This window comes from Bos taurus, chromosome 5, assembly GCF_002263795.3.
Source record: "Bos taurus isolate L1 Dominette 01449 registration number 42190680 breed Hereford chromosome 5, ARS-UCD2.0, whole genome shotgun sequence".
Classification (NCBI taxonomy): domain Eukaryota; kingdom Metazoa; phylum Chordata; class Mammalia; order Artiodactyla; family Bovidae; genus Bos; species Bos taurus.
This window is the reverse complement of record NC_037332.1, coordinates 104,958,224-104,968,475: the sequence shown is the minus strand read 5'-3', so window position 1 is coordinate 104,968,475 and position 10,252 is coordinate 104,958,224. Positions and strand designations below refer to the sequence as shown.

The following is a 10,252-nucleotide window of genomic DNA, read 5'->3' as shown; positions in this document are numbered from 1 at the left end:
CATCATCCCACCCTCACCCTCTCCCACAGAGTCCAGAAGACTGTTCAATACATCTGTGTCTCTTTTGCTGTCTCGCATACAGGGTTATTGTTGCCTTCTTTCTAAATTCCATATATATGCATTAGTATACTGTATTGGTGTTTTTCTTTCTGGCTTACTTCACTCTGTAATAGGCTCCAGTGTCATCCACCTCATTAGAACTGATTCAAATGTAAAAAAAAAAATTTTTTTTAATTTCTTTGCTTTTAATTGGAGGATATAGTTGCTTTATAATATTATGTTAGTTTCTGCCATGCATCAACATGAATCAGCCATAGGTGTACATATGTTCCCTCCCTCTTGAACCTCCGTCCTGCCTTCCACCCCATCCCATCCCTCTAGATTGTCACAGAGCACCTGATTTGAGCTCCCTGCATCATGCAGCAAATTCCTACAGGCTATCTGTTTTACACATGGTAATGTACATGTTTCCATGCTGCTCTCTCAGTTCGTACCCCCCCCCCCACCGTCCCCCACTGAGTCCGCAAGTCTGTTCTCTGTGTCGGCGTGGCCATTGCTGCCCTGCTATAGGTCCATGAGTCTGAGCGAGCTCCCGGAGTTGGTGATGGACAGGGAAGCCTGCCGTGCTGCAGTCCATGGGGTCACAAAGAGTCAGACACGACTGGGCGACTAAACCGAACTGAATTAAATTCATCAGTACCATCTTTCTAGATTCCGTATATATTTGTTAATGTATGATATTTGCTTTTCTCTGACTTACTTCATTCTGTTTTCTTTTTAACCAAACATTTACACATCAAGTAAAATGTTATCTTGAAATAAATGTCTCATATAGTTATTTACTCAAACCAGTGGTGCTTCTGTGGCTCTAAACATTTCTGGTGTTCCCTTTATTTAGCTCATGAATGAGTTTGAAAGGGAGAGTGGGCATCCAGCTCTCTGTGAAAAGACTCTGCCCCAAGTCTTCCACTGCATGGAACATGGACTGGGGGTGGGGGTGAGATCCTTGAGCCCAGGTTATCAACTTCTGGCTTCTGAAAGAAACACCTGGTTGCTTGGAGGTATCAGGTGATCTGGGGAGAGGAAATACAAAATGGGAAGGATTGGTTACAGGAGACAATGCAAGCAGAGGATCAAAGGGTCTGGGAGGCACCAGCAAGCCTGGGAGCAGGTGACACTCAGTGACACACACCGGGTGTCGCTTTCTAGCGCAGATTCCCGATTAGTGGAAGGAGGCAGAAAACACTTGGTAAAAGGTGAGGCTCGCTTTCTGTGAGACCTCTGAACCCATCAGCTCTGCGATTTGTGCTTTCAAAAGGTGTGGTGCCAGAGCTTTGTACAGATGGATAAATCCCCAGCTAAGATCTAAAAAAACGGGGGCCACTGTTTATTTTTCTGGTGATTTGCCCTCCCTTCCCCTTTATTTTTCCAAGAAAGGCTGATCTTGAAAAATTTATCTGGTCACATTTCAAGAAGGTCCAGGCAACTCTTAATTCTCACTTTGGATAAAATCCTGGTTGAATATTAAGGCCAGGCTGATTCACTTGCCTTTTATTCCATTCAATGCTATGTGTATTTATTGAACAACCACCCTGCCAAGGGGCAGGCATGCACCATGTAGGAAGCCATCAGGAATCACGTGAGACCCCCTGCTCACAAAGATCTCACTCTCTAACGGTGGAGACAAAACCAACAGCCCTGCGATAATCATTTCCTAAGGTAGAATGGGTTGAACGTAGGTGGGAGGTTCACAGATCTGTGGTGTCTGAGACTGGGAAGGACCATATACACATGGGGGCCACCAGGAGCATCAAAGTTGCCAAGTGGGTAGAGTTTGAAAGGTGGGCAGAATTTCCTGGTCACAGAGGGCCATGGTGGCATCTCAGGAGGTGGTGGGTAGGCTTTGAGTGAAGCTGACATGGGCAATCTGAAAGTCTGGGAAGAACAGTAGGAAAGAATGGGCTTGGAAGGGTAGAGTGAGTATGGATTTTGGAGCCTTTAAATGCCAGTTTTCGGTCTTATTAACAGGCAGTAGGGGATCATGGGAAGCTTCTGAGCAGAAGAGTGATATGACCATTGATATGTTTGGGGAGGGTGTTCTGCAAGCAGCAAGTAGGATGAGCTGGAGGATAAGTAGAAGCAAACAAAGAAGGTCATTGCCATACCCTGGAGAGGGGAGGGGTGAATGAGATGGCTGCATGCTTAGAGGGGAGGTGATATGATGAGGGGGTGTGGCAGAGAAGTGATGCCTCCTCTGTGCATCGCCTTCAGTGCAGTCCCTGGGCTTCAGCAGCTCCTGATGCTGCGCTTTGCAGAGCCACTTAGAATGGACTCTGCAGTTGCCTTCTGTTTCTGATTTTCTGCCTCAGTGACTGAGCTGATAAAAAGACACACAATGCCTGAGTCTAGGAGACCCTTAAGCTTCCCCAGCTGGGCTCCTCTCAGATCAGACCTGTCTGATTACTTAAAGTGAGTGTCATGCCAGTCTGAAAGCTGGGAGTCCTGTTTTCTAAAATATCAAAGGTACCCTTTCCTTGAGAGCACATGACTATATGCCAGGAAAGATGTCAGAGATCTGAGCTCAGAGGCTAGAGCCAGAGGTTTAGATGGAAGGAAGGGAGGGGGAGGTAAGGAAAAATAGAAGAATTTCTAGAAGAAACACCTGTCATGGCTTAAAAAGATGGTCACATCCTTCAAAAACTAGGTTCTGGACCACTGAGAAATATGGAAACAATCTAGGACCCATTGCAACCGAGATTACTGCACATACCAACCAATTTCCTCTGTCAGATAACTCCCATGGACACACATGGTGAGACTATTCCACGTGGGAAACGGTGTGTGTCTGTGTGTGTGTCTGTGTATGTGTGTGCTTTTAATTGTCTCTCCAGAGTGCACGGGCTCAATAATTTCAGGGCATGGGCTTAGTTGCCCCATACCATGAGAAATCTTAGTTCCCCAACCAGGGATCAGCTCAGCATCCCCGGCACTGGCAAGCAGATTCTTAGCCACTGGACCACCAGGGAAGTCCTGAATGTGCCATGACTAAGATCCGATGGAGCCAAATAAATAAAATAAATTGTCTCCCCAGTTTGTTGTGACTTCATTCCCCAGTCCTGATTACCCAGGGTCAAGGAAGCCTGTTGGAGTCTGTCCCAGGAAAGGCTCCTTCCAGCTATTCCTGGGAGAGTAAAACTGCTGCCAGCTCCAAGCCGGTGACACAGGGTCTGCCCAACTCCAGGGACTAATTCACTATAACTGGGGCTCCCCTGGTGTCTTATGCCCCCAGGTTTGATCCCTGGGTCAGGAAGATGCCCTGGAGAAAGGAATGGCTATCCACTCCAGTGTTCTTGTCTGGAGAATCCCATGGTCAGAGGAGCCTGATGGGCTAAAGTCCATGGGGTCGTAAAGAGTCAGCGACTAACACTTTTCTCCTCCAACCCGCAGATCAAGGATTATTCTAAAGTGTGAAACATATGATCATGGAAAAGATAGATTTATTTAATGCACTGGATTTTTTCCTCTTTGTGAGAAATGAACATCTCTGTGCCTAATGCCTGGGCTTTAAGAGTTTAGAAAAAATGGTGCTAACTGCTACATCAGCCAAGCCTGTCATCTGAGGCTTATCACTCTTAAGAACATTTATTTCTCACTTATGTCACAGTCTGATAACTGGTGGGTCAAGAGGCTTCTCCATCTTGTAGCTACTCCATCTGGAACATGTGACATCTAAAGCACACACACACAAAAGAAAAAGTAAGAAAAGCAAAAAAAAAAAAAAAAGATATCTTCTATGGAAGTGGGAGCGAGAGGATTTGTTGGACGTTTCTAAGGGTCATTCTCAAGTGGCTTGTATCACTGCCCACATTTCATCAGCCAGAAGCCGGTTGTCCAAGGCATCAACCCAACACCAGGGAGCCTGGGAGATATGGAGGAATACACGGACCTCTGTTGCTACAGAGCCTTTGCTCAAGGGCTTCTCGGTGGGGAGATGATACCCAGGTGAGGAAAAGCTCGTCGGGACTGCCTTTGGAGTCCTCACGTTCATTCTCATCGTCCTGAGTTAAGAGAATGAATGTGAGCGCCTTATTCATTGAATGGAGCAAATTCCCTGGTGGTCCAGTGGTTAGGACTCTGCTTTCACTGCCAAGGGCAAGAGAAAAAAAACCTGAATGTGACTTCTCCAGCGGTCCAGTGGTTAAGGATCCACCTGTCAATGCAGGTCCAGGAAGGTTCCACGTGCCTCAGGGCAACTAAGCCCACGAGCCACGATGACTGAGCCAGCACCCCAGAGCCCATCTCTGCAACAAGAGAAGCCATCGCAGCGAGAAGCCCTCATTCGCCGCAACTAGAAAAAAGCCTGTGCTAACAGCGAAGACCCAGCACAGCCAAAAATTAATTAATTAATTTAAAAAAGGCTGAATGGAAGAAAGATATTTGCTAGCCCTGGATGTGGAATGAAGCTTAGAATTCTCACCAGGGATCTGTGCTCTTGACTTTGGCCAGGGGGCTGGGGAAGCCGAGAGAGAGCCTGGAACAATGGGAGGTGAGGAATGTTGGGGCAGCTGAAACATTGCCTCATGGGCTCCCCAGATACCAGGGCTACATCACTGGCTTCCAGAACACCCTGTGACCTCACTGGATTCCAGGCTCTATATTTGGTCACCACCAGTGCCTATGACTGTGAATAATTGAAAGCAATATAATAGGGTGAGAATTAGTGTTGCCTCCCTTTTCGCCTTTCATAAAATCTTTTTATATCGAAGGGGTCTGGCCCCAGCCACTCCTTGCTCTATAATTAGTCCTGGGAGTTGTGAGGGCTGTGATTCTGTTAATGACATTTCATGGTTCAGTCTTGGGGTCCCTCAGGCATTTTCATCTTTGCTGGAGCAGGTGAACCAGAGTAATTTGCATTAATGACATGTAGGTCTGTCAGATGAGCAAGGGAGAACCCCCCAAGCCCGGTGTGTCAATTAGAGGGTCCCACCTAGCCTCCAAGCTCCCCAAACAGATGAGAATGGTCTGGGTATCATTGGTCATGACTGGTAGGTTTCCAGTGCCCTGTCATTTCACCCTTCCGTCCCTGCAGACTTGGCCAGCATTCTGCTCCAGGTCTCTGGACACAAAGTATTCTCTGCTTGAGAATCCACCACAATTCCTTTTATTTATTTATTAATTTATCCCAGGCGGCACGTGGGATCTTAGTTCTCTGACCAAGTATTGAACCTGAACCTCCTGCATTGGAAGCACAGAGTCTTAACCACTGCACCATCAGGGATAAGCAGCGTAGCATGCGGGAAATGTTCAGAGGTACATATGAAGGCTTTGAAGCTCGTGGCATGAGCTATGGGTACACAGTTAGATGTGCAGTAGGCAACATCACTAGTGAAAATGAGTTGGAGTGGTTTTCCAGAACCCCTTTGGAAACTAAGGTCCAAAGACATTATGTTGTTGCTGTTGTTTGGTGGCTAAGCTGTGTCTGACTCTTTTGCAGTCCCATGGACTGTAGCCCACCAGACTCCTCTGTCCATGGGATTTCCCAGGCAAGAATACTGGAGTGGGTTGCCATTTCCTACTCTGGGGGATCTTCTCAACCCAGGGATCTAACCCGTGTCTCCTGCCTTGGCGAATGGCAGATTCTTTATTGCTGAGCCACCCAGGAAGTACATTAAGTGATTTTCAAAACTGCTCTTTCCTGTTCATCTTCGTACCCGACCACCCTTGCCCCTCCCTCCCTGGGATTTAGATCCTTTATCTTGAGTGCCACACTGGTGCTTAGCTCCCTGGCTTTACACTTTCTCTTCCCTTTGATGGGACATCCTTCCAAGACTTGTCCCACAGAATGCCTACTCACCCCTAAGACCCCGTGCAATTATTTCTGTCTTTGAAGTCTCCTTGACCACTGTCTCTTCTAGCCTGAGTCGACTAATGCTTCCTTTATGCTAGTATTGCTTCTTCTGCTTAGCCCTGCTACAGCAACCATTACGGCAAGATCTAACAATGATTAAACTCTCTTTCTCCCCCAAGCCATGAGCTTGAGCGAATGAAAGCTGCCTTCCTCATCTCTGTATCAGCAGAGCACAGATGCTTTAGGCTCATGGTAAAGACTTAACACATGTTTTCTGAGTGAATAAATGCATTAAAAATGTTTATCCTTTCCCTGGGCACAAAGATAACTATAAGACTGAGAAAGACAACAAATGCAGAATGCCTGGGATGCTTTAAAATCCCACAGGGGCACTAATCAAATAGTATTTTGAGACTTCAAGCCTCCATTTGTCTTGATCTCCCAGGAAAGATGATGAGGACAGGCACTTGCAGCTCTGTGCAAGGCCTTCTCCGTTGTCTTCTGCTGTCTGCCCTGGATCAGAAGACGGGGCAAGAGTCGTATTGCCAGGGTATTAGCAGGCATGCTGTAAAGTAATACCATCTCCATGGCTGAGAAGTCCTGCGGCCAGAGTGAGCCACACTCCACCTCGTCATTCAGTTATTGTGCTTGGATATTAATAGCCCTGGGCAGTGTAGTCTGTGTGGGCAAGTGCTGCTTTTTCTGAGCTGTGTAAGCCCCCATCTCCCAGAGACAAAGTGCTCCACAAATAACCACAGCGTGTTCTGAATTCCTTTGGGCAGGGAGCCCCGGGGATCACTACCCAGGGCAAGAGGAGCTGGGCTCGCAGCAGAGCCCCCAACCCCAACAGCTCCTGGCAGCCCAGAGCCCAGGGTTGGGGGTTGGAGTAGAAAGAACCTGGGTAGGCAGAGAAGGTCAGCACTCCTGGATTTAAGTTCTGGTTCTCAAGGGAATCAGAAGACCTTCAACAAATCGCTGAGATTTCGTGAGGTTCCGTTTCTTCATCTGTTCTACAGTTCTGCCTGTTTCATGACATCCTGATGAACACAAGGAGGGATACTTGTGAAGGGTATTTACTGCTTATGAAATAATGCAACAACATGAGGGAAAGGAATGGTGATGAGGAAGAGGAGGATGGCGGTGACAGCAACCACCTATTAAGAGAGCACATCCTAGGGAAAGTCAGTGGGGTCATCTCCATGGTGATGACGTCTGGACATCAATGACGAATAAGGGCCTAGGAGCCAGGTCTGCACCCTTGGCTCTCTCCCACCCGCTAAGCAGCCAAACACCAGGCTTCCCTGAGCTCTCTGGACCCGCATACCTTTGGCATATTTACCTTTTCTGGCAAATCCTTCTCAGCCTCTGTGCACAGCACTTTTAACTAGAAAATTCCTTCTTTTTTTCCAACAACTAATTCAAAAGAAATTTAGGAAAAATATTTTGATTAAATAGGCTTCCCAAGTGGCTCTGTGGTAAAGAATCCATCTACCAATGCAGGAAACATGGGTTCAATCCCTGAATCAGTGAGATCACCTAGTGAAGGAAATGACAGCCCACTCCAATATTCTCGCCTGGGAAATCCCATGGACAGAGGATCCTTGCCGGGGTCCAGCCCGGGTGGATCCAGGGAATTCGAAGCGGGGACGGCGTCGGCGAGGATCAGGAAACAACTGCTTAATTAAACGTTAATTAAGGATATAAAGAGTAATAGAATAAGGATAGCTCAGTGAGGAAATTCAGTGGAGAAAAGAGGCTGAATAATTCAGCCAGAAGGTGAGAGAAAGAACGACATGGAGAGACCAAGCTTCGGTGAACAAGGCCCGCACTTTATTTTCCAAAGTAGTTTTTATACCTTAAGTTATGCATAGAGGATAATGGGGGAAGGGGTAGAGTCATGCAGTAAGCCAGGCTTTCTTCCTGCAAACTTATCATATGCAAAAGTTTAGGTGATTTGCATCATCTTCTGGCCCGGAGGCCTGTTAACATTTTAAGACCCTTTCTTCAGAAAACTTATTTTTCTCTAAAGGTGATTAGTCAAGCGCCACCCTCCAAAAGCATTAAAGTTGCATTCCTATAGGGCAAAGGTGTGGTGGGCTATAACAAGAAAAAGAATTAACTCAAGGGTCCCAGGTTACAAACATTAAAGCTACTACTTACACCAATTATATTAATCAATACATTGCCAGGGACACAGCAGGTAAGGGATATGGAGACTTAGCAGCAAACATTGGCCCAATAAGTGAAAAACCCTTCACCAATACAATTTCTAATCAATCTTTTAACTGCTCAAAGGAATCTGTATTTAGACAGTTTAGAACATCTCATGCCTCTCACAGTTGGGAGGCTCTGAGCAATCACATGTGGCCGGAAAAACCTATTCAGGCAGGCTAGAGGACTTCCAAAGGAGTTTGTAGGTTGAAACACTATCACACCCAGGAACTTTATTAACTGGAGCTGTAAGTTAACTCTTTTTTCAGAGAGAGGTAGCGGGGGACAGCCCCCTGTAAAGTCAGAGGTGTAGGTGAGAGCACAAAGCAGAAAGTAGGCAGACTCTGGTTTTGGGGGTAGATGCTTGAGAATTTCCAGGGGGACTCCTGAGGCTCGATCCTGCCTTTGCATATGCCGAGCCTCCTTCCTCATGACCTTTGCCACGGGCGGAGTTCCTCACGCTGGCTCCTGGCAGTGACAGACTTCCAGTTGAGCTATTCCAGACCCTGAAAGAAAGTGAAAGTGCTGCACTCAATATGCAATATGCACTCAATATGCAATATGCACTCAATGTGCAATATGCCGGGAGATGGCTCCCGGCAGATCCTGGTGGGCTACAGTCCGTGGGATAGCAAAAAGTCAGACAGGACTTAGCAATTAATCAATAACAACAACAGTTTTGATTAAATGGATCACTCATGCTCCCTGTTACCCTCTCTGTGCCTAATGGACCAGCTGACATTTGTCCTACTTTGCGGGTGGGTGACCTTGGGCAAGAGGCTTCATCTCCAAGCTCTTCAGTCTCCTCATCTGTGAAAGAAGTGAGTGTTAGTTGTTCAGTCATGTCTGACTCTTTGTGACCACATGGACTATAGCCCACCAGGTTCCTCTGTCCACGGGATTCTCCAGGCAAGAATACTGGAGTGAGTTGCCATTTCCTCCTCCAGAGATCTTTCCAACCCTGGGATCAAACTCCCATCTCCTGCATTAGCAGGTAGGTTCTTTACCACTGAGCCACCAGGGAAGCCCCACCCTTCATGTTACTACAAGCCAAATGGGAATGAAAATGAGGAAGAATCAATCCAAGTGAATCGTCCTGTGAAACACAGCTAAAGGTACTCACTCCTGCTCGGATGTCTGTGTCAGTAAAGTAAGTAGTGAGGATAACTATTTGAGTATAGACAAAACAAAACAAGGGCTAGCTTATCCTGATTCTCCAGGATATTCAACTCTAAAGCAAGAAAGCATCTTTGGGGGACCACCCCCTCTGCAGGCTTTTATGGCGAGGCTTTCCTATTTCAGGATCAAAGCAGGAGTCCAGTGCAGGAGAGAATGAGCCGATGCATTTAACAATGCAGTAGTTCTCTTCAGTCATTGTAGACGCTCCCAATTCCCATAGAGGGGTGAGCTCCACTCCACTGAGAAAACAATCTGATAAGTGTGCAGGGCAAATAGCAGGACATTCCCTCTGCTGATAGAATCAGGTGGACTCTTCAGAACTTCCTTTTCAAAAGTTGCTTCTTGATGTGGGTAATGTGAGACAAAGGATAAACCAAAGACTAATTGTATCAGCTTTGGGAAGCTGTATTCTTTTTGCTTTTTTTGTGTGTATCTGCTTGCTCCTTTTATTTTGGGAGGAATGATTTAAAATTTCTTTTTTTTCCCTTGTATGTTTATCTGTGGTTTTTCAATGCAGAATTAGGAGCAGGTAACACAGGTGGGGCTCAAAGCTTCTTTGGAGGAGCGACAGATGGATTACCTGTGCGTGAGTGGTGAGGGGGAGCTGACAGCCTCTGTGCCAGGCTGGGCTGCGGTGGGTACAGAGCCATGCCAGCATCTCTAGAGGAATGGCTTCCCCATATCATCTCTGGATTCAACTGTTTGACGATACCAGACCCTTGCCATGTTTTTCGTGGTTAAAGGAACAGAGGGTGACATAGTAATAACCATGGCTGCATGGGGTCATTTTTGTTTACATTGGAAGCGGCTATTCGTGTCCCAACGCCCAGAATCATAAGCGATTTTTTGACAAATACCAGAAGAAATCCCAGAATGATCTCTGATTTTTGTACGCAGAGCAGTGTTCTCAAAAACACACCATGGATTTACCATACAATTTCCACCTTAACAAAACAAAAGCAAAGGGCATAAGTAGTCTTATCTCTATTTTGAAGGCAGGCAAATCAAAGTCCC

General features: G+C 46.5%; 1 long non-coding RNA gene across 1 annotated transcript; it reads right to left on the bottom strand.

Annotated features, from left to right (window-relative positions):
- Nucleotides 1-704: 704 nt before the first annotated feature.
- LOC112446626 (uncharacterized) lies at nucleotides 705-4,643 on the bottom strand. Its single transcript, XR_003034627.2, has 2 exons — nucleotides 4,478-4,643; nucleotides 705-1,073 (listed from the first exon to the last, which is right to left on the bottom strand). It is a non-coding gene; the product is annotated as an uncharacterized lncRNA (long non-coding RNA).
- Nucleotides 4,644-10,252: the final 5,609 nt, after the last annotated feature.